General features: G+C 46.6%; 1 long non-coding RNA gene across 1 annotated transcript; it reads right to left on the bottom strand.

The window, feature by feature from the left end:
- Positions 1-588: 588 nt before the first annotated feature.
- On the bottom strand, positions 589-5,379 carry LOC147253940 (uncharacterized). Its single transcript, XR_015118456.1, has 3 exons — positions 5,317-5,379; positions 822-1,047; positions 589-711 (listed from the first exon to the last, which is right to left on the bottom strand). It is a non-coding gene; the product is annotated as an uncharacterized LOC147253940 (long non-coding RNA).
- Between the last annotated feature and the right edge of the window lie 18,974 nt (positions 5,380-24,353).

Consider the following 24,353-nt stretch of genomic DNA (forward strand, 5'->3'; position numbering starts at 1 on the left):
GATCTTAGCGATGTTACATAGATGGAAGAAGGCGTCCTCGAGATTTTTTTTAGGATCCTGGTCAAAGAGAACTCCTAGGTTCCTTACGGTGGTGCTGGGGGCCAGGGTGGTGCCATCCAGGGTACCTGTCTCATCATCACAATCATTAACTAGTACCAACTGAGATGACCTAGTAAATATGACCTGAACCAGTTTAGTGTGGTTCCTTTAATACCAGTGACAGGTTCCAGTCTCTGTAGAAGGATATGGTGGTCAATGGTATCAAAGCTGCACTGAGATCTAATCAGACCAGCACAGAGACCAGTCCCTCATCTGGTACCAGTAGGAGGTCACTGGGAACTTAAGTAACACAAGTAGACTTTAAAAAATAAGAATCCATCAGGGTGTAACAATTCGATCTAACCTAGTTTTAGAATGTAATCAATCGATTGTTCTCATTCCAGGAAATAAACTACATTTAAGCACAACAGAATTTATATAAATGTGTTTTTTAGTACTTGTAATGATAAATGTTACTCAATTTGGTCTGCCTGTCAGTGATGTCATCACCACACCACAGCAGCAGAGCTAATTTCAGAACAATAAAGCTGGAGTACCAGAGAGAACCCAGCAGGAACAGGGAGAACATGCAGACTCCACCCAGAAAGACCCCGTGCTTCATCACTTGTTGCTGGGGGGCCACAGTGAGGACCACTGCTCCCCCGGGCCGCCCTGAAAAATAAGAATATTTATTTAAAATATAAATGTAGAATATAAAGAACTGTAACATCAGAGAGAAAGAGAGATCACTCCAGGGAGAGCTACAGATCTACGTGTGCCACCTTGTCACGCCTCCGGCAGGTTGAAGCAGTTGTTGTGTCCAGGGAAGGGTCGTGGAGCATGGCTTGAGCTACCAGGGAGACAGCAGCTGGCAACTGCAGGAGAGACTGCCTGCTCGGTATCTGCCATCTCCAGCTCCTCCTCCACCTGGTCTTCTGTAGCATCCAGGCACCTCCGTCCAGTGCAGCGATCCCTCTGTGGAGTGGTGCCATCAGCCAGTGATGCGAGCTACAGGAGAAGAAATAAGTAAATGATTGAATATCTGACAGCAAAATCACAAACTCTGTCCCCAACTAGCACCGGATCAGTACTAAATAAATACCCCCCACGTGGCGTTCTTCCTCTCAGTATCAGCAGGGCCAGTGGGACTGACTTTCTGGCTTTAAAAGCCTCCTGTCCTCATATCTTCTATCTTACTGTAGCTGTATTCTTTCACCCTCTGTCTAATTTACCTGTGCATTTACCTGCTTGTTTACTTGTGTGTTACCTGTGTATTCACCTATTTTCTCTTCGATGGTATTTATCTGTGTATTTCCGTGTGCACTACCTGTACACTCACCTACTTTCTCATCTGTGTATGGACGTGTTGCATATTTACCTGTGCTTTTATCTATTTACCTGTGTTTTTACCTGTATTTTTACCTGTGGATTAACCTGTTGTGTATTAACCTGTTGTGTATTTACCTGTGTATTTACCTGCGTTTTTACTCGTGTATTTTCCCCGGGTTTTATCTGTGTATATAAGGTGTATTTACCTGTGTTTTTACTCTTGTATGTTCCTCCACTGTAAACAGTGTGGGCAAGTTGCTGCCTTACCCCCCAAAGGTGATGGATGGTTTGCCAGAACCTTTTCAGAGCCGACCAATAGTCATTCTCCATGGCCTCACCGAACTCTTCCCACACCTGAGTTTTTGCCTCCATGACCACTATGGCTGCACACCGCTTTGCCTGCAGGTACGGGTTGGCTGCCTCTGGAGATCCACAGACCAGCCATGCCCTGTAAGCCTCCTTCTTCAGCCCGACGGCTCCCCTCGCCTCTGGTGTCCAACAGTGGATTCGGGGATTACCACCATGACCGGCCCCAGCAGCCTGATGGCTCACAACAGCCACCTCAACAATGGCAGAGCGGGACATGGCCCATTCAGACTCAATGTCCCCCACAGCCCCCGGGATGTGGTCAAAGCTCTGCTGGAGGTGGGAGTTGAAAATCATCTTGACAGGTACTTCCACCAGGCTAGGGTTAGGATGTCCTGGTGCCACATGCACCGATGGACATCCTTATGCTCAAACATGGTGTTAGTTATGGACAAACTGCGACTTGCACAGAAGTCCAATAACTGCACACCACTCGGGTTCAGGTCGGGCCTGCCGTTCCTCCCAATCACACCCCTCCGGGTCACGCTGTCATTGCCCACATGAGCGTTGAAGTCCCCCAGTAGGACAATAGAGTCCCCAGTCAGGGGCCATCCGGCACCCTTCCAAGGGACTCCAAAAAGAGTGGGTATTCTGAACTGCTGTTTGGCGCATAAGCCTGGTCAGGACCTGTTCCCGACCCAAAGGCGCAGGGAAGCAACCCTTTCATCCACTGGGGTAAACCCCAACTTACAGGCAGAGAGTTGGGGGCGATCAAAAAGCCCACCCCAGCTCTCCGCCTCTCACTTGGAGCAACTTCAGTGAAAGGTGCTATGTGTCGAGGTGAGGTCGACTAATGCTCAACCTCTTCCAGCAGCTCCGGCTCCTTCCCTGCCAGAGAGGTGACATTCCATGTCCCAAAAGCCAGCTTCCATACTTGGGGATCAGACAGCCAAGGCCCCCGCCTTGGTCTGTTGCCCAAACCACAAAGAACTGGACCCTTCGGGTTCTTCCTGTGAGTAGTGGTTCGACAGGGGGACGAGTCCTTGGAGCCATTTCGGGCTAAGGCCCGACCCCCAGGTGCTTAGCAATGGGCCCCTACCCCAGGCCTGGCTCCAGGGCAGGGCCGCGGTGGCCCCCTGGACTGGGTACACAAACTCCTTAATGTTGCTTCCATGAAGGGTCTTTTGAACCGTTCTTTGTCTGGCCCTTGACTGACTCTGACTCCTGTATGTACCTGTGTATTTACCTGTTGTCTTACCTATGTATTTATCTGTTGTGCATTTATTTGTGCTTTTATCTGTGTATTTACCTATTTTCTTTCCCTTTGTATTAACCTATGTATGTATTAACCTGTATATTGAGCTACTTTCTTACCTGTGTATTTACCTGTTGTGTTAGAGTGTGCTAGAGTTTCTAAAAAATAGACTGGGAGCCAGAGCCTTCAGCTATCAGGCTCCCCTCCTGTGGAACCGTCTCCCTGATTCAGTCCAGGACCCAGACCCCCTCTCTAGGTTTAAGAGCAGACTTAAGACCTCCTTGTTGATCAGGCTTATAGTCAGGACTGCTTAGGCTGGCCCTTAGATCTGCTGCTATAGGCTTAGGCTGCTGGGGATCTCCCATGATGCACTGGGCTTCTCTCTACTCCTCTCTGTCCTCCTATATGTGTCATACATAAATCATACTCATACATATTACTAACTCGTTTTCTTCTTCTGAGCCTTCGGGCTCCCCTCATCCCAGATCCCGTGTGCTGCTGGAGGAGGCTCCAGACCTGAAGAGGCTCCAGCTGCCACCCGTAGCTCCACCTGCTCACGTCCCCGTCTGTCCATCAGTCTCTCCTCCTGTCTCTCTCTTTATCTCTGTCCCTCTCTTTCCTTCTGTCGCTCTGTCCTCCTCCATTCTCTGTCTTTGTCTCTGTCCATCAGTCTCTCCTCCTTTCTCTCTCTCTTTATCTCTGTCCCTCTCTTTCCTTCTGTCTCTTTGTCCTCCTCCATTCTCTGTCTTTGTCTCTGTCCATCAGTCTCTCCTCCTTTCTCTCTCTCTTTATCTCTGTCCCTCTCTTTCCTTCTGGCCCTCTCTCTCTCCTTCTGTCTCTCTGTCTTCCTCCATTCTCTCTTTGTCTCTGTCCATCAGTCTCTCCTCCTTTCTCTCTCTCTTTATCTCTGTCCCTCTCTTTCCTTCTGGCCCTCTCTCTCTCCTTCTGTCTCTCTGTCTTCCTCCATTCTCTCTTTGTCTCTGTCCATCAGTCTCTCCTCCTTTCTGTCTCTTTCTTTCTGTCCCTCTCTCTCCTTCTGTCTCTCTGTCCTCCTCCATTCTCTGTCTTTGTCTCGGTCCATCAGTCTCTCCTCCTTTCTCTCTCTCTTTATCTCTGTCCCTCTCTCTCTCCTTCTGTCTCTCTGTCTTCCTCCATTTTCTCTTTGTCTCTGTCCATCAGTCTCTCCTCCTTTCTCTCTGTCCCTCTCTCTCCTTCTGTCTCTCTGTCTTCCTCCATTCTCTGTCTTTGTCTCTGTCCATCAGTCTCTCCTCCTTTCTCTCTGTCCCTCTCTCTCCTTCTGTCTCTCTGTCTTCCTCCATTCTCTGTCTTTGTCTCTGTCCATCAGTCTTTCCTCCTTTCTCTCTCTTTCTTTCTGTCCTTCTCTCTCCTTCTGTCTCTCTGTCCTCCTCCGTTCTCTGTCTTTGTCTCTGTCCATCAGTCTCTCCTCCTTTCTCTCTCTCTTTATCTCTGTCCGTCTCTTTCCTTCTGTCTCTCTGTCTTCCTCCATTCTCTGTCTTTGTCTCTGTCCTGCTCTCCTGCTCTCTCTCCGTCCCCACTGATCCTGGATCTGCTCCACCTTCCTGCTGGTAAAGGAAGGTTCTGGTGGCTGCTGTTGCAGGATGTGCTGCTGATGGAGAATTGTTGGGTGGAGGTTCATTGAAGGAGGGAGGTGCTGGACCTGCTCTACTTGGACAGAGTCAGGACAGAACTTTGGTTGGGGTTTGGTGACACACAAATGAACCTGACTTGACTTGACTTGTATTTACCTGTGTTTTACCTGTGTACTTACCTGTGTTTTTACCTGTGTATTTACCTGTGTTTTACCTGTGTACTTACCTGTGTACTTACCTGTGTATTTACCTGTGTTTTACCTGTGTATTTACCTGTGTTTTACCTGTGTACTTACCTGTGTTTTTTACCTGTGTACTTACCTGTGTTTTACCTGTGTACTTACCTGTGTTTTTTACCTGTGTACTTACCTGTGTTTTTACCTGTGTACTTACCTGTGTACTTACCTGTGTATTTACCTGTGTTTTTACTTGTGTATTTACCTGTGTTTTACTTGTGTACTTACCTGTGTATTTACCTGTGTACTTACCTGTGTATTTACCTGTGTTTTAACCTGTGTATTTACCTGTGTTTTTACCTGTGTACTTACCTGTGTTTTTACCTGTGTACTTACCTGTGTTTTTACCTGTGTATTTACCTGTGTTTTACCTGTTTATTTACCTGTGTTTTTACCTGTGTACTTACCTGTGTTTTTACCTGTGTACTTACCCGTGTATTTACCTGTGTTTTTACCTGTGTACTTACCTGTGTATTTAAACCATTCAGCTGTTGGATCAATCTATTTTCATGGCAAAAAATGCATTTTGAACAAAACTCACGTCTGCACATCTCCTATTTGTCAACAACATGCGTGTGAGCTTTGCCGCCGCCCTGGATTCTGCAGCCTGATGGGATCTGATCATAAGAGACAATCTCTCTCTCTCTCTCTCTCTCTCTCTCTCTCTCTCTCTCTCTCTCTCTCTCTCACTCACTCACTCACTCACACACACACACACACACACACACACACACACACACACACACACACACACACACACACACACACACACACACACGGTGACTGGGTTGCTCTGGATGCATGTTGCTACCGGGTCTGAGCTGGGCCTGGTTTTGTATTTGTCGTTTTAACTGGTTACTGCACACTGAGGTGGAGTCGTGTCCTGATTTAATTCTTTCTTTACCTTCTAACTTCGAGAGTGTGAGGGTGCTTTTAATATTCAAGCAGTCTTACTATTATCAGCCCTCTGCTCCCGGGCCTTGGCAGGTATCCACTGTTATCATTGTTGAGAAGGAAATTATAGCTCTATCATCTACAGCACAGACGCTGTGTCAGCCCACCCCAGCCTCGACCCCCACCCCCCAAACTCCTGCTCCCAACCAGCCTCTTTTCATCCTATTATTCAAGTTGGGAGCTCTGAGTACACTTGCAGCATATTAAACCCAGAGGATGTTTCTTCCTGCCATCACAGACACGGAGCGCGTCGACACTGGGGTTGCTACCTATCAGAAATGAAAATAAGGAGGCCCACGCTCGGGGCAATGACCACCATGGCCCGACTCCTGTGGGGTGGGGCACATACAGCAGTGGTGTGTTTTATTTAAAAAAAAACTCTGAACAGGACCACTCAAAGTTGAGAGTGATCACTCCTGATGAGCTCCATGGAGCTCCTGTTCCTGCAGTCACTCCATTTGTTGGCCATTCTTGAAAATACCCTTTCCACACATCCTGTGGGTGCCGGGAAGCTCAAGATGTGGCTGAGGATAGACAGGATGTGAGGCAGGTCAGCTACTTGAGACAGAGCCTCCCCCCTGGCAGCCACAACTTCGGACCTCCGTTCATCTTCAGCATCTTCTTTGAGCCTCTTCAGAATGGGATTTTCAATTTCCTTGTTTTCCATGATGGAACACAACTCAACACAGGTGGTTTCATCACTCTCCAGCTTCTTCACAACTTCCTCAAACAGAGAGCGCATATTATTGCAGAAGAGGAGGTAAACCTCCACGATGTCTCCCTCTTCCTCAGTTGAGTCTTCACTGAGCTTTAACAAAGCTCAAAGTTGTTTGGGACACACCTCCCCCAGGCTGATGACGTCAGACTTCAGTGCAGACCAGGTTGGCGTCAGCCAGGTGATGGCTGGATTAAGGGAGAGCCACCTGGTTGTGACATGTCGTAGAATTTCCTGGAACTCAACATCACAAATCCTACAAAACTCTTTGAATGATACTCTCTGTTTGGCAGATGTGGAAAAGAAGCCAAAAACCTTCAGCACAACATTTTCCAGTGAGCTGGTCAAGAGCAGGCTTTACTGGGTGGTGCACAATGTGGGCATAGCAGTTTCCTTGCAGCAAGTCCAGTCAGTTTTATTTGTGTGTCACCAAACCCCAACCAAAGTTCTGTCCTGACTCTGTCCAAGTAGAGCAGGTCCAGCTCCTCCCTCCCTCAGTGAACCTCCACCCAACAGTTCTCCATCAGCAGCACATCCTGCAACAGCAGCCACCAGAACCTTCCTTTACCAGCAGGAAGGTGGAGCAGATCCAGGATCAGTGGGGACGGAGAGAGAGCAGGAGAGCAGGACAGAGACAAAGACAGAGAATGGAGGAAGACAGAGAGACAGAAGGAGAGAGAGGGACAGAGATAAAGAGAGAGAGAAAGGAGGAGAGACTGATGGACAGAGACAAAGACAGAGAATGGAGGAAGACAGAGACAGAAGGAAAGAGGGACAGAGATAAAGAGAGAGAGACAGGAGGAGAGACTGATGGACAGACGGGGACGTGAGCAGGTGGAGCTACGGGTGGCAGGTGGAGCCTCTTCAGGTCTGGAGCCTCCTCCAGCAGCATCAGGATCTGGGATGAGGGGAGAAGAAGAGGAGTTAGTAACACGTATGAGGACAGGAGGAGGAGAGAGAAGCCCAGTGCATCATGGGAGATCCCAGCAGTCTGAGCCGAGCTTTCTGTTTCTTTTTCAAGATGGTGAAGAAAGAATTGTGAATTCCATAATTCACATTTGTGCTGTCTGCACTAAATGCTCACTTTTCACTTGATCAAATGATAAAACAACTTTGTTAAGTGACGGCTCTATGAGAGCTACAATCCCAGCAGTGGACTCCCCACAGCAATGGGGCAACATCTTCCTGTTGCCTTTATGTGGTGCATCTGTCTGAATGGGAGGGTTTATCTGCTGTTGGGGACCTAACAACATCTCCCACTGCCTTTGGAGTGAGGACACCTTTAACCACTGCCTCTGCCTTTGCTCTCCCTATGGTCATTTTTTTCACAATCTTTGGATCCGGGAGAATCTTTTGATTCAGTTTATGTGCACAGTCAGCACTATTGCAGCTGAGGTTGTGCCTGATGGTGAGGTACTTACTGTGGTGTACTACCTGGGTCACCTCAGCTGCAGGAACCTGGAGGGGAGGGCTGGGACGACAATTTGTCAGTTAAATTGAGCTGATTTGTCTGCTGCTTGTCTTATGGCTTGAAAGGAAGTCACGTTACCCAAACAGCTACAGTAACCAACACTGATAAAATAATCATATAATGATCAGTAAAAACTGTGAAAAAACCCATCCATCCTTCCATCATCCATCCCTCCATCCATCCATCCCTCCCTCCCTCCATGTTCTCCCTCTCCTCCTGTTGAGGGTGGTGGGGGTGGAGCCTATCCCAGCAGCCTTCCCCCTGGACAGGTCACCAGTCCATGGCAGGGCCAACACATAGAGACAGACAACCATTGGCTCTCCCAGCCACGCCTACGGTCAATTTAGAGTCTGGATTAACCTGGTCCCTCTTGATGTCTTTGGACTGTGGAGGAAGCTGGAGTACCAGAGAGAACCCAGCAGGAACAGGGAGAACATGGAGACTCACCCAGAAAGACCCCGTGCTGCAGCCGGGGCTCCACCCACAGCCCTCTTGGTACCGGGACAAGGGTGCAACAGAAGGTATGACCTCATGGTTTTGATACCATGAGAAATACAAACCGCAGCATTCTGTGAACCTGGTACACCACACATCCCTCCATGGGAAAAAATAATACAAAAGTTTTCATGATCCATAAACTAACTCAAGAATCTGTCTCAGGTCAGGGCTGTCCAAAATAGGGTCCAGGGCCCAACTTGGCCAACAATATGGTTTGATTTGGGGGGGCAGATGAAAAGAATACATCAACAATCTGCACTGTGTGACAGAGAAGCATCGAGGTAGAGACTGAAGAACAGAGCTGCTGGGGGGGTAGGAGGTCTCTCACTCTGTCTGTCTGTCTCCCTCTCTCTCTCTGTTTCTCTACCTCGCTGTCTCCCTCTCTCTCTCTTGGTTTCTCTACTTGTCCTCCAACTGTAAAGAGAAAAGTCATAAAAGTTGCATTAGTTAACAGTATCTCTGTTTTTAAAAGTCTTAATCATTCGGTTCTCTTGTGTCCTGCGGGGTTCTTTGCTAACAAAGCACAAATGTGTCCTTGATCAAATGTTTGTGAGGACGGCGTGTCGGAGCCTCCTCCTGCCGGTGGAGTCCAGGGGGGTTCCTCTCCAGCAGCCTCAGGAATCAACGTCCCCACCAGATTCAGGAGAAAGGCACACAGGTCATTTTGGACCTTCTTATGTTAGCTCGGGGTTGTGAGTCAAAAACTGGAATTTCTCAAAATGTAAAAGAAGTGAGTTCCTTTTCAAGGAAATTTTGATAGTTATGATGTCACAAACATGTTTTGAGGAGTAGCTGGAATATTTAAAGACCATTTTTATGACCAAGACATTTCAAGAAAACAACTTCAAGTCATTTTTGAGCCAGCAGGAATCAAAGTGTCTGATCGTTGTGATGAACTATTTGCGGTCAGCGTTGAAGGACCTGGATGTCGGAGAACCATCAGCATTTTTTCTTTTTCTCTGTTTCGGGCAACATGCATCTGTTTCTCTTTGGTGGCCGACCACAACATCGCACCGGCCTGTAAAACACCTTCAGCTCCTCACCATCCGTTTGGCTGCGCTCAGAACTGGAGAGCAACAACAAATATTCCACCTCAATTCCTCAAATGTGTGTTCCTGTGACCGGCGGCTCGCTGAGTGCTGCTGAGTTGGTTCTCTCAGCTCTCCAGGAGGCTCACTGGGCCAGTAAATCACTGACTTGTGCACCAACGAGCAACCCTGGAGACGCTCTGCTAACCTTACAACACTGAAGCTACAAATAATGCATAAGAGGCTGATGTTAGACCGGTCCTTTCTTCAGTCTAACATTAATCTGATGCTGCGAACACATAATTGTGTAACAGTTTCAGGTCACCTGATTGTAACGGTGGCAGGTCCTGCGTGCCTGCGAGCACATCAGAGTGAAGCCTTGTGCCTCCACTTGTCCTCTCTGACCATGAACATCCATAATAGGACAGGACATTTTGTCAGGGCTAATCTCTCACATCCAACACTGAGGGAACCAAACAAATCAATCAATAGCATAGAGGCCCGGCTTCAGGCGAGGCCAGGTACCAGGGGAACATGTGGGCTGGAGGCCCAGGGGTCTGCAAGAGCCTCAGTAAACTGCTCTGTGTCATTTGAACAGGCGCAGCACAGCCCCAGAGACCATTCCGTGATGCTTTCTCTCTCTTAACCATCGCCAATTAAAGGAAGCAGGGTTTTTCCTCCCCTGAATGAGTGCTGGTGGGAGAGAGCCTCCCCAGCCACTGCACAGCCACAGCAGCTCAAATTGTCATTTGTTTCTTTACCTTTTTGCAGCGCAACCAGCCAATGTGATACTGTGCCATAAAGCAACTCTCTGAATCCAGAGATATGACAGAGGGAAAAAGTACACATTATAACTTTTGTCAGGTGCAAAAGATCGGCCCAGCAGGGGGGAGAGGAGTCGCAAATGGTATTCAGAGTCAGCTGTGTGCACGGGGAGATAGCTGCGCTCCAATTACTGAGAGAGCTCCGTCCCTGCACCGACTCTGAGTACTGAGCTCTGTGTGAGAGACACGCTGGGATAGTCGGGCCTTTCTGCCCTGATATCCCAGCTCATTTAAATTCTGGTTGTATGTTTTAAGCTTTGCATCCTGGTCTTGATTGGAGCTGAAGGCACAGAACTAAATTATTTTGATGCATTTGATCTTGTTTTACTGCATGCATACGTTGCAACGTACTTTTATTCATTGAAGGTGAAGTAGAGTTTCGTAACAAATTTTTAATTGATTATTTTTGTTCAGTGAAAAGCATATTCCTAGCACTCTGTGTTTTGAGACAACAGGTTAAGTGCAGGGGCTGAAGGTGAGCTGCCCCCTGGCAAGGAGCTCCCAGCAGCCCTGAAAGGACCCCTGGTACCGCTCCGCTGCTGAAGCTCCGCTCTGACCTCTGAGAGACTCGGCTGGGGGAGACACCAACTTACAGAACATACCATCATTCTGGCCCTGCATGCTCTGACCTACATTTTCTCTCCACCATGCGCTGGATGCAGCAAACACTTGCATCGCTTGACTTCTCATCCAGGCGAAAGCTGCAGGCCAGTGGACGAGCCTGAGCAGCTGAAGTCTTCTGGTGATCATTAACAGAGCTGAGCTGCTCTCGAGCTCAATTAAGTGGCTGTGGTGACGGCGCGTTCACTGCAGTGCATGCAGGGATTCTTTTACACAACCCTAACAACGTGTCAGCAACAGTGGCCAGCAGGACAAAATATTTAATCCTGCGGTCATCAATCATAATCCAGATGCACTCCACCCACCCTTTGTTATTTTTTATCCTTGGAGACAAAGAATGTTTGGAATGTCTCCAAATGATAATTCAGGATCCTGCCATGGACAAATGGGTGAAATTGGACTCTGAATCAGGTCCTGATTCTGTTTGTGCTCCTTTATTGTCTGCTGTCAATGCATCAGAATCAGAACCAGAACCAGAACCAGAACCAGAATCCTTTATTCTTCTCCAAGGGAAGTTCTGTTCCTAACAGCATTCCACACAAGAACAAATTGGGAATGAAAGAGAACCAGGCTCAGCTCATCGTGACAGAACAAGACGACACACAAAGAACAAAACTAAGAACAATCAGAGGGTCGCTGACATGGAGACAGAACAGTGGTGTGGACGGTCCAGTCACTGACCTGGAGACCGAAAAGTGGTGTGGACGGTCCAATCACTGACATGGAGACAGAACAGTGGTGTGGACGGTCCAATCACTTACATGGAGACAGAACAGTGGTGTGGACGGTCCAGTCACTGACATGGAGACAGAACAGTGGTGTGGACGGTCCAATCACTTACATGGAGACAGAACAGTGGTGTGGACGGTCCAATCACTGACCTGGAGACAGAACAGTGGTGTGGACAGTCCAGTCACTGACCTGGAGACCGAACAGTGGTGTGGACGGTCCAATCACTTACATGGAGACAGAACAGTGGTGTGGACGGTCCAATCACTGACCTGGAGACAGAACAGTGGTGTGGACGGTCCAATCACTGACATGGAGACAGAACAGTGGTGTGGACGGTCCAATCACTGACATGGAGACAGAACAGTGGTGTGGACGGTCCAATCACTGACCTGGAGACAGAACAGTGGTGTGGACGGTCCAATCACTGACATGGAGACAGAACAGTGGTGTGGACGGTCCAATCACTGACATGGAGACAGAACAGTGGTGTGGACGGTCCAATCACTGACCTGGAGACAGAACTTTGGTGTGGACGGTCCAGTCACTGACATGGAGACAGAACAGTGGTGTGGACGGTCCAGTCACTGACATGGAGACAGAACAGTGGTGTGGACGGTCCAATCACTGACATGTCATTCATTAGATGTGAGAATAACACCTTCATTTGTTATGTTGTCAAACTGCTACTGCCAGTAGCACTCAGTCATTCTGACAGTTGAAGGTAAAATTTAAACTACATAACTTTCCACATGACACCACAATCCTGAATCTTCTCCAAATGGTTCCAGAACAGCTCAGTTCTTTCAAAGATCCACCCATCCATCCCTCCATCATCCATCCATCCATCCATCCATCCCTCCATCATCCATCCACCCATCTCTCCATCATCCATCCATCCATCCCTCCATCATCCATCTCTCCATCATCCATCCATCCATCCATCCATCCCTCCATCATCCATCCATCCATCCATCCATCTCTCCATCATTCATCCATCCATCCATCCATCCATCCATCCATCCATCCCTCCCTCCATCTTCTCCCTCTTCTCCTGTTCAGGGTGGTGGGGGTGGAGCCTATCCCAGCAGCCTTCCCCCTGGACAGGTCACCAGTCCATCAACACATAGAGACAGACAACTATTGGCTCTCCCAGCCACGCCTACGGTCAATTTAGAGTCTGGATTAACCTGGTCCCTCTTGATGTCTTTGGACTGTGGAGGAAGCTGGAGTACCAGAGAGAACCCAGCAGGAACAGGGAGAACATGGAGACTCACCCAGAAAGACCCCGTGCTGCAGCCGGGGCTCCACCCACAACCTTCTTGCTGGGGGGCCACAGTGAGGACCACTGCACCACCGGGCCGCCTCTTTCAAAGATATTTCAGCAAATATGACCTGAGGCGAATGAGGTTAAACAGGTGGATGTCAGTCTTCAATCATTCATCTTTGTTACTCATGTTCAAAATGTTCTCCCCTCACCTCTGGGAGATGAGATGTCCAGGATGGATGACAAAATCCAGCTACACATTTTATCTGAAGCTATTTCAGCAAACATGCCTCTTCAATACAGCTCAAGAGAACAATTTCTGTCTTTCCAAACTTTGGAGGATGAGAACTTGTCAGTCTTGATCAGGAAGAATAAGTCAGGTGAAGCATTATTGGTTCCTGTAGTGTTGCAGGAGCTTCGAGAGGAGACTCATTAGACAACCATCCCCACAAGAACGCAGTGATCAGCTACTTTGGCACGTGGGTGTTTAGACTGAAATGCTAATTGATATGTTAATATGGACATTAAAATGCTAACGTGCTGATGATTAGAGGGTAATGTTCAGCGAGGTCACAATCTTCCTTTCCTGCTAACATTTTTTTAATTGGCACGAGACACAGCTGAGGGCGATCATTAGCTTTGCTGGTGTTGAAGCCAAAGCTGCGCTGGTGATAAAGAAGTGGGAGCATTTGGCCCTGTAGGGTCCAGGTCCGCATCCACCCAGATGTTCTTCCAGCGTGGTGTCACTGAGCTCCAGCAACTGTGTGCCAGCACAGCTGCTGAAATGCATTAAACATGAATTGATGACCTGTTCGTTTCCCATGCAGAAGTTCCAACAGTGTCCGAGTTCACTTGGAGTATGATTTGGATAGACAACGCTGAAGCGGCCCAACAGAACCGGGTGTTGTTTATTCATGACTGGATCGGGTTGTACGTCAGACACGCGTATCAATGTGATGTTGCTAATTCCAAGACAGGTGTCATTCATGGTTTCTTTTCACTGATATTTCTTTGCCAGGAGGAGGCTCCTACCACCTCAGACAAAAAGTTGACATTTTTACAGCACAAACACAACTTTGCTGTGTACACTTTTGTCTTTTCTTAGTGGTGTTCAGCATTTATTCTTCCACCAACCTGCTTCAAGACCGACAGCTGATGAAAGTGTGAGTTCATCTTTTTCCTTTCGGAAATTTCCACAAATCTGAGTTTTAAAGAGTATTTGGTGTGTCAGCAAGAACGTAGCCCAGGTTTGACAAGCGCAGCTGCTGTGCGAGCTCATTCAGAGGGGTCTGAACGTGTTTGTGTCGTTTGTCCACGTCCGTGGCAGAAATAGTGGATTTCTCTGTTTTCAGTAACCTGATCTATTCTGTCACAACCCTCCAGCTGATTTGCCAAAGTGATTATTTCTCTCTCACTGCTACTCTGGGCTACCTGACCCCTCAGCCAATCAGATGTTGAGTCTAAAGACCTGCCTTGATGAGCTCAATGACAGTTTGCTATTTCATTTTCAAATCGGCCCAAACAGAGAGTCTTGAAAATGCAAACAAGCTCATGCAATGAAGCAGATTTGCTCTTTATAATTTAGTATTGTCTAATTTGATGCAGGTCAGTGGCTCCTGAGGATCAGGTTAATGCTGTTTGCATGAATGTTTACACATTCATTCAAATTAACATTTGAATCAATGTGACATATAATGCTTGCCAAAATTGAGATAAATTTTTAAATTAAAATATTGCATTTTAAATGTAAAAACTGAATTTACATTTGAATGTCGTCCCTCATGGACTACTTAAATACTTCAACCCAGTCTCTCTTTGCTTGGAGTTTTTAGGGCTCTTGTAAGGCAGTCAGACCCCCACACTGTCTTTGTAACAATGGAAGTTCCTCCAGACTGGATGTCTGCGCGTTGATTGGTAAATGAATTGACCAGCAGGGTTCGGACATGGCAACTTGGGGACTGTCCCTCACGGTTTCAGGGTGTGTCATTGACACCTTTAGTTTATTTGACCTCCTTGTGAAATGCTGAATGTCTGAGTCTCAGTGGGAGAAGTACCAAGGTCTAGGTGTTCACGGTCATGTGGAAAAATACCAGACGAAAACGACGTCTCCATGTAAATTTATTTGGTGTGTAACTGAGAAATGTCCCTGTTCTGGTGGAGATTTGAGGGAAGGAACAAGAACTCCAGAGAGAGGTTTTTCTGATCTGCTTAGGTGAGCTGCCACACACCAGGAGTGTCCCTCTATCTGTTTGCTGTATTTTCATTTTTGGACATCACAATAAATTGGTATGTTAACCTCTCATTTGAATATCGAGTTGTTGAGACTTCTGTTCAATGTGATTAGGTCTTGATTTAATCTTTAGTTTTATGGCAAACTTTTCTGTGTAACACTCTTAACCTCTGAGTCGAGTCGAAAAGATTGAGTATCATGTTTAACTTTTAATTTCTATTTTATAACCTCTGAACATCTCAACCTGGATGTCTAGGCTGTTCTTCTATGAGAAGAAGGTCACTGAATAGTTTAAGTCTCTATCTACCTTCCCTGAACTAAGACAGAGACTGGTTTACCAGTAGAACTCAAAAACCTCAGTTATATGGCAAGTTTGACTGGGCGCTGTTCACACCCTCATCCTCTGAGCTGAGCAGACAAGATCGGGTATCATGTTCCAGAACCTCTGAAAACTCCGACTCAGGCATCAAGACTTTTTTCCATGTTAAGGAGGTTCCTGCGTGGTTTATTAATTTATGTTGCCTTCCCTGAACTAAGACTGATGTCAGACCTTCGAATAGAGCCTAATTCTTAAAGAATCTATATTCTTAATTATTGGTTAGATTATCAATCCTCATCAAATATCTAAAAGTAAAAGTTAATTTAAATGGAGTCAGATTAAAACAAAAATTATATACTTTATTTTGAAATGCTCTTCTTAGTACTGGAAAAACAGAATACAAATAGGGGAGATTCTGCTATTTCCAAATATTTTCTCCCCTACAACCTGAATTCAGTCTCGACCCTCAACGATTACTTGAATACTTTCAGTCAGGATTTAGACCTCACCAGTGACACTGCGGTTGTAAAAGTGATACGCAACATTAGATGAAGATTGGTGGGGCTGACTGAGCTAAACGAGTTCAAACCACACTTACAAGATATGGAACTTTGTCTTAACTGGTAATTATGAATCTGAGTGAGTTCCCCAAGGCTCAGTGCGAGAGCCTCTCCTATTAATATCATCATGCTTGCTTTGGCTCACACTATGAAAATGAACCCAGAATTTGCGCATATATTTTTTACTTGACTCTGTTCCCACAATCAAGAAGAATTGCCGGACTTTTTAAACATAGAAAAACAAACAAGCAAACACAAACAGAAATTATATCATTTGGCCCCAAAGCAAAAAAGATTCAAAGTCAGACCTCAATGTATAGGAGAGTTGACACATCAGAGACCCGGATACACAGAATATGCCGAAAGAGTGAGTTCGAGTGGAGTATATGGTGAGTTCCAACGGCCGAATATACACTGAGAACATAATCAACTGTCCCACAATGCATTGTGTCTTGTCAGACTGTAAAATGGCAGACTTTCACTATATGAAAGATAATATGTAAATTAAACATTTCAAACAAGACAAACATGCTTTTGAGATCAGTTACGCTACCTGAAAAAACTAAAACTAAAATCCAGAATGACCAGCAGTCAGCCAATGCAACTGTTTCTAGGGTGAAGTCCCTGATAAATAATTCACCAGTGGTGTTTTAATTTTGATGACTGCACTTCCATAGATGGTTTTAAAACAAAGAATTGGGGCCAGAGAAAAAGGTAGGTGGAGTCTTTTATTAAATCAAAAAGTTGAGGGGAAAAAAGAAGAAATGTTGAGAATAAAGTCCAAGTGCTGCTATGTTCCCTTACAGTTAAAAGAGTACCTATAAAACACCAACTCAACAACTTTCTTGCTGTAGTCACAGTAGTTGAGAGGTTAGAGCTCATCTGTCCTACATAGGAGACCTGTTTTAAAACCCACAGTGACCTTTTCGCTTCATCTGACCGACTGCTTGTGTTGCAGGTGTCCTGCTAACAGACCAGTAGGGTCGAGGACTCCAGGAAATCCAAGCAGAGAGGAATGATTGTGCTGATGAGACACAGAAGACGGGATATGGCAATGGCATACAACACCATGAACTAGGACAATAGAAACTGAAATACAGAACAAACCAAACCAGTACTCAAATTAAATTATGGCCTTGCACATTAGCAATCACTAAGTGCTTTAACATTGGTTGTGTACATGGTACTTTAACTCAATATTCATTCAGAACACTCAGCGTTTGAGGTAGTAACTGAAATGAACTAATCAGATTATCTTCACTCAAGTTGCTGGACACCATCCATCCATCTATCCATCCATCCATTTTCTACTGCTTATCCTGTTAAGGGTCATGGGGGGTGGAGCCTATCCCAGCCGACATTGGGTTCACTCTGGACGGGTCATGGCAGGGTCATCAGGAGCAATTCAGGGTTCAGTATCTTGCTCAAACACTTGGACATGGTCGTCTGGGGAAGTGGGGATGGAACCAGCGACACTTCATCTCACTCCACTCTTCCTCTGAGCCACGCCGCCCCCTCACTTTACCTTCATCATAATACAACACAGCACTTTTGAAGCAGACTCATCTGGTTGAGGCTCCTTTCAGGTTAGGATGCTAATATTAGCCACGAGGATAAAAAAGGCAGTGGCAGCCGCTAACTCACAGAACCATTAACATTTACACTCCATAAGATAGGCTGCACGGTGGTGCGGTGGTTAGCACTGTCGCCTCACAGCAAGAAGGTTCCGGGTTCGAGTCCCGGCTGCAGCACGGGGAGAACATGAGTCTCCATGTTCTCCCTGTTCCTGCTGGGTTCTCTCTGGTACTCCAGCTTCCTCCACAGTCCAAAGACATCAAGAGGGGACCAGGTTAATCCAGACTCTAAATTGACCGTAGGCGTGGCTGGGAGAGCCAATGGTTGGACTGGTGACCTGTCCAGGGGGAAGGCTGCTGGGATAGGCACCACCACCCCCCCCCCCGACCCTTAACAGGAATAAGTGGAAGATGATGGATGGGTGGATGGACTCCATAAGATACCAACTAAAAAACAGGGCAACACAAGGAATAAGCTGTATCAGTACTAACAGTAGCATGCCTCAGCCATTAGGGAGCTTAGTTCTTCTGGCTCTGAGTAGCAACAGGCATCCTGGCACAGGAACCATCTAGGAACTGGCAGTAAAAGACAACTTTGTTGATCATATTTTTCAAAGAGTTGCATTAGGATGATGTTTGAAAGGCAGATCAGCAGCAGATCTGCTCACTCACATCCACACCAAAGTGCACCAAGCTGTCCACACAATGCAGCTGCTCCTACCTGTTTGAAGTTCTGTGGTTCCTCTGATTGGTTGAGGTCATACTGACATATTTCACCCACGAGAAAGGACTCGTACATCAGTATTTCATTTTATTCAGTACTCAGGGACCAGGTTTACTTTTTCTATTTGATAACTTTTAAACTGAAGCGAACAAACCAGACACTTCCCCATGTGTGTGGAGTTTAGACAAAATCCTCCTCTCTGTCTCTGACGGTGGTGACAGAGAGGAGGATGCTGTCTAGACTCCACAAATCTTGGACAGCATCCACCACCCCTCCATCAAGTCCTGGTTCAACACAGGAGCACATTCAGTGCTGGATCATCCCACCTAAATGCACCACAGAGCGCCACAGGAAGTCATTCTTACCTGTGGCCATCAAACTCTTTAACTCCTCCCTCTGAGTGATACATTACTTAACTGTGCAATACTCTTGTCATAACTACTGTATTTGTACATAGTTTAAACTTCTTCTTATTCTTATTTTATTCTTACTCTTACACTTTATCTTCTTCTTATCTTAAAGTCTGCACTTTCTAATTATTGTAATTGTAACTTTATACTTTACTTTATAGTACTTCAACAGCTTAATAACTGTAACAACAGAACTTCCCCCCGGGATTAATAAAGTATTCTGATTCTGATTCTGATGTTTCAACTTTCCTTCCAATCATTGAGCTGGGACTTCTGAATAAATAAGAGTAAAAAAGAGAAAATGAGAAAATGTTGAATTGTTGTATTTGCTTCTTGTTAAAAGTGAATAGGTAGAGCACACAGTGTGACAAATAGAGGCACAATGGCCCTGTGGTCCATTGCAGTATGCTGCAGACATGGGGTGTCCTGGTGGAGTAGAAGGAGCTCAGTGAGGTTTCCAGTAAGCAGAAAGCCTTCGTTCCACCTCCCCAGAGACCCTACAACTGTGCCATTGCTCTCCCACCAGGCACAAACCCTCCTAGGTGCCCACTGGATTCCTTCCCTGGGCCAGAGACCCTGGCTATGAAAAATTACACTGATAAAGCTCTACATTTGGCCTTCTACATCTCCAGCAATGGCAGGGTTAATTTTGGTGGTAAAAAGGATTGGGGGGACTTAGACCCTTCATCAAATACAGGGGCCTAAATGAAATCACCGTTTAAAAACAAATAGCAAAGCCAAATCACTGATTACCACCTTTAAAATTTGATCAATGAATAGAATTGTTATCAAGGTCTTCTCTTCTGAAGGCAGACTCATCGACCTGCTCATGATCAAAATCTTGCTGAACTGCTGGAGCTAATTAGCTAAATTGTAAGTCTATACAATTGCGCCCTCCCACAGAGGCTACACCTGTGGAACCGCTCCAAGTCCGGCAGCCAGTTATATTTGTTTCCTTAGAGGTCTTGGGCTCCTCCTGTCTTCAGCTGCCCAGCAGTGGTGGTTCTGTATCAGAGGTATATTCTGTCCAACCCAGTGTTTCCCATTTCGTGGTATTGCCAAGACAGTAACTTTGACATCCCCTTCCCAGTCTGCAACTGGGTCCCACTCCCCAATTTTCCTGACAGTTGCTGCAAAAACATCTCTTGTAAACTTAATTATGGACCATCAGGGATTGCCAGTCACGGGGAAATGGCCTGGTAATTATCTGTTTAGTTTTACAAAGTAGTACACTGAGTTTAAATAGAAGGCAGCACATCTCAACCCAGAAACCCTGAAATGCGTTTACCGTACATATGGGGAGCCTTCCAGGTTAAACACCCAGCTAAGGACTCACACTACAGCATCTCTACCTTATTCTAGAGTGAAGCAGGCGCCTGCGGTGTCATCAGAGCAGTCTCCTTCATGATTAACGCTGACTGATGCCTCACTGCTGCTGCTCTCCTCTATCACTCTAATGGAGCAGCTGCGGCCCTAACAGCCCTTCTGCTGATGGCTGCACATTACAACAGCCAAGATTCCCCTCTCTTTTTCCATGCTAATGGATTCCAGGCTGCATAGACAAACACAACCTCTTATGTTATATACATGCACATGTTGGATGCACACACACAGCACGCAATGTTTCTGTCACCAAAATAACATTTGCTCCTTGAGGAATACAGCCGGCCCCCACAACATCATGTACACCCCAGTGAGGCCTCTAATTCGTAGATTCAGCCTCGTCCTCCGTTGTGCTCTCATTAATCAGGTGTCAGGGCAGCAACACTGAGCTTCCTCACAAAATATCCATTCACCTGATGCTGGGTGAGAGGTGCATCCGTCCCTCAAGCCACCTTAACTCCAGCCAGTGGTGCAAATGAACTTTTTCTTGGGTTTAATTGGGTAAGATTTCATCAAAAATTTTAAACATGTTTACTTAGCGATGAATATAAAAAAAGAAAAAAATCCCCAAAAGAGATGACTGGTCACTCTTGCCATGATTTCTCTACCTAATTGTTAAAGTGCAGCAGTAAACCAATGGGAAGAATCATCCCAGATACGAGGAGACCACAAGTAGCGCCCAATAATGAGATGGATGGTGAACAGGAACTCCAAACTACATGAGACTGTTCTCTGGAAAGAGCTGCGGCTTCCCTCATGGTCTTTTAACACTGACAAATACAAAGCATCAATCAGACTTACAGCGCTTGTATGCGTATGAAGATGGAAAACATGGGACTGCACAGTTCCGTGCATGAAATGTTCATTGGATGCACAGGAATCTCCAGTCCTTCTCTTCAAAGTATGTGATGGGTCCAGTCATTAGCCGGCTTAGTCCTAGCAGAGCCCAGTGTGTTGCATCTACGCTGACCCAGGAGGGACAAGCCCCCCCAAATCCTTCACAATAATCTGTTTCTTTATCCTTGTTTATGTTGTTTAGATGTATCTTAACAAACTAGCATCATTCCACATGCTTGAGAGCAGGGTCCGAAATAGGCATGAACCGTTAACCCGTGGATGTGTTTCCACTGAAATGATAATAAAATGTGCATCATCTGTTTCGAGATGGAGGGATCATCTGGGGTTCTGGCCACAGACCATGTCCAAGCCAATACATCTGCTGGGACTCCCACACGTCACAGCCTCTGCAGGGGACCACCAGTCACGTGGTGCATTCAGGTTTACCTTGTGAACTCTGATTTTGAAAATGTTTGTATGGAAGTTACGTCTCATGTGCATTTAACTGCAACTCAGAAATCTAAGCTTGGGAGGCCAGAGGTTGGTTGTAAGGGAAAAGTTAACTTTTTTCTTTTGTTGATATAAACACTCATATTTTTTCTTCCCTTCCCCAAGGTTCAAGGTTCAAGGTTCAAGGTTTCTTTATTTGTACCCGAGGGTAAATTTGTTTTACACAACTCAACTCAAAGCCTGATACAACGATCACAATCAGTCACAATTATTACAGATTGAAAGTAATAATGGTACACTTCAGAAACTTAACAACAGCACATATACATTTGTTGTGTATGTACGCTAAACTTGAGCAGTCCGTTGACCCAATGGAGGCAAGTGAGAGTGAGGCGTCGCAGCAGGGCCGCGCCACCAAGCCTGGGCAGGGCAGGCTGCAGCCAACAGGCGCTGCCACCCCAAGGGAGGTGGAGAGGGCAGAGGCGGGGGTCAGGAACACACGGGGAGGGGGGGAGGATAGTACGTGCCATTTACGTCACCAAGGCAGAAGGAGTTCTCCTGGAGGATAAACAGTGGGCAGATGACCTTCAGTAGCCGATAAGGAAGCGGTGTGTGTTTGGGTTTGGGCAGAGGAGCACACATTCCAATCTGTCTTCTCTTTCAGTCCAATCCAAATTGTAAAGTTAAATTTCTGGTCTTCAACATCACTCTCTCTTCACAGAGCGGCCAACTGCTCTGAGATGGTTTCCATCCTGCGTTTCAGTTCAAGAGTCTGTTGTTGCCCCGCTTCGCCAGCCTCAGTAATTGCGTTGTAAATGACGGTCAGTTGTGGAGATCCAGATCTGGTGGCAGCCGTCTTGCCAATTTTGCGGTATGTGAGGGCACCTCCAAGTCCGAGGAGGAGAAGCCCCACAACCATGAACCCAAATAAGTAGAGGTCCTCAATGTCCTCCACGGAGAGAGGCGTCAATCACGCAACACGCCATCTCCCCCAGGAATCGAAGACATAGCCCACAGGGTTGGTTCCATGCGGACAGGCAGGTTCCTCCGATCCTGATTTCCTTGTCGAAAATATGGTGTCAATAGCGTTGAGAGACCAGCTGATCAATTCTATGATTAGTTTTAGGTAGAGAGCTCACAGTTGCGCTGGATAGAAGTTGAGACAAAGAATGATAGTCAGAAAGAAAGAAGAGGAGGAGTGAGGAGGAGTGCGACTGCTCTCGCAGAGTCCCAACCCAGTATACACATATATACCACAGCCTTTGTAATAGCAAAGCAAAATCACTGATTACCACCTTTAAAATTTGATCAATGAACAGAGTTGTTATCAAGGTCGTCTCTTCTTAAGGCCGACTCATCTACCTGCTCATGATCTGGGGCCTCATGTATCAACGCGGTTTACGCAAGAAAAACTTGTGTACGCCAGGATCGGCGCTCACGTTCAGATGTATCAACGCGAAAAGTTCATCAATTCTTGCACTGTTTCACGCCAACTATGGAGGTGCCGTAGAAGTTGGCGGAAAGCCGATTCTTGCATTGACTGCACTTTGGTCTGTTGGCGACACCCTGTGGCGGTGTTTGGTAACTGACATTTTTTGACAACCGCACATCCATCGGGTACAAAAAGTCATCAACGCAAACACAAACACATGTTGGCATTACTTAAGCGACTATAAAAGAGCCTTCACGATTGTGCTGAATGTGCAACTTTCAACAATGGCAGCTCTTGTTGGAGGACGTGGCAAACAGTGCAATAAGACAGGAGCGACACTTCAGGGAGCGGGAGGACGCTCCACAATCAGAATCAGAATCAGAAATCAGAATCGGAAGAAATCTGGTTTGCGGACGACACCACCCTCATCGGACTCATCTCTGACGGTGACGAGTCCGCCTGCAGGTGGGAGGTTGACCACCTGGTGACCTGGTGCAACCAGAACAACCTAGAGCTCAATGCTCTAAAGACAGTGGAGATGGTTGTGGACTGCAGGAAGAACTCAGCCTCACCTGCTCCCATCACCCTCTGTGACTCCACCATTGACACTGTGGAGTCTTTCCACTTCCTGGGAACCATCATCTCCCACGACCTCAAGTGGGAGCTGAACATCAGCTCCCTCATCAAGAAAGCACAGGAGAGGATGAACTTCCTACGGCAGCTGAACAAATTCAGTCTACCAAAGACAATGATGGTGCACTTCTACACAGCCATCATTGAGTCCATCCTCACCTCCTCCATCACCATCTGGTACGCTGCTGCCACCGCCAAGGACAAGGGCAGGCTGCAGTGTGTCATTCGGTCTGCAGAGAAGGTGATTGGCTGCAGTCTCCCACCTCTTCAGGACCTGTACACCTCCAGGACCCTGAGGCGCACAGGAAAAATTGTGGCTGATCCGTCCCACCCCTGACACAAACTCTTTGAGTCTCTCCCCTCTAGCAGGAGGTTGCGGTCCATCAGGACCAAAACCTCACGCCACAAGAACAGTTTTTTCCCGTCTGCTGTCAGCCTTATCAACAAGGCCCAGAACCCCCCGAGACTCTTTACACTCCACTTCAGCCTCTGTCTCTGTCTGCCTGTCACATCAACAGAACCTGAACTCGATGCGTTACATTAACGCTCAACTTGGACAACTTGTTCAGTGGCACCTTTTCATGTGCACATTTGTCTGTGGTATTTATTACTGCTGACTGCACTGCTGCTTTATTCATCATAACAGACTGTATATATTTATATTTTCATATGTTTCTGCACTTTAAGAATTTAGTTTAGTTTAGATTTCTGGACTGCATGCACCAACAGCACCACAACAAGTTCCTTGTATGTATAAAATCATACTTGGCAATGAAGTCTTTTCTGATTCTGATCATCTGCAATGCGCAGAGGCTGGAGGGATGGACACCGATCCTGGCCGGGCAGCCGTCCTCGCACGCCAGAATTTCATTTCCACAGTGTGAATGGGTAAGAAGCTGCTACACGATTCATGAAGCCA

Source organism: Aulostomus chinensis, chromosome 11 (genome assembly GCF_037954235.1).
Source record: "Aulostomus chinensis isolate RoL2024-O1b breed Wild chromosome 11, RoL_Achi_v1.0, whole genome shotgun sequence".
Taxonomy (NCBI): Eukaryota; Metazoa; Chordata; class Actinopteri; order Syngnathiformes; family Aulostomidae; genus Aulostomus; species Aulostomus chinensis.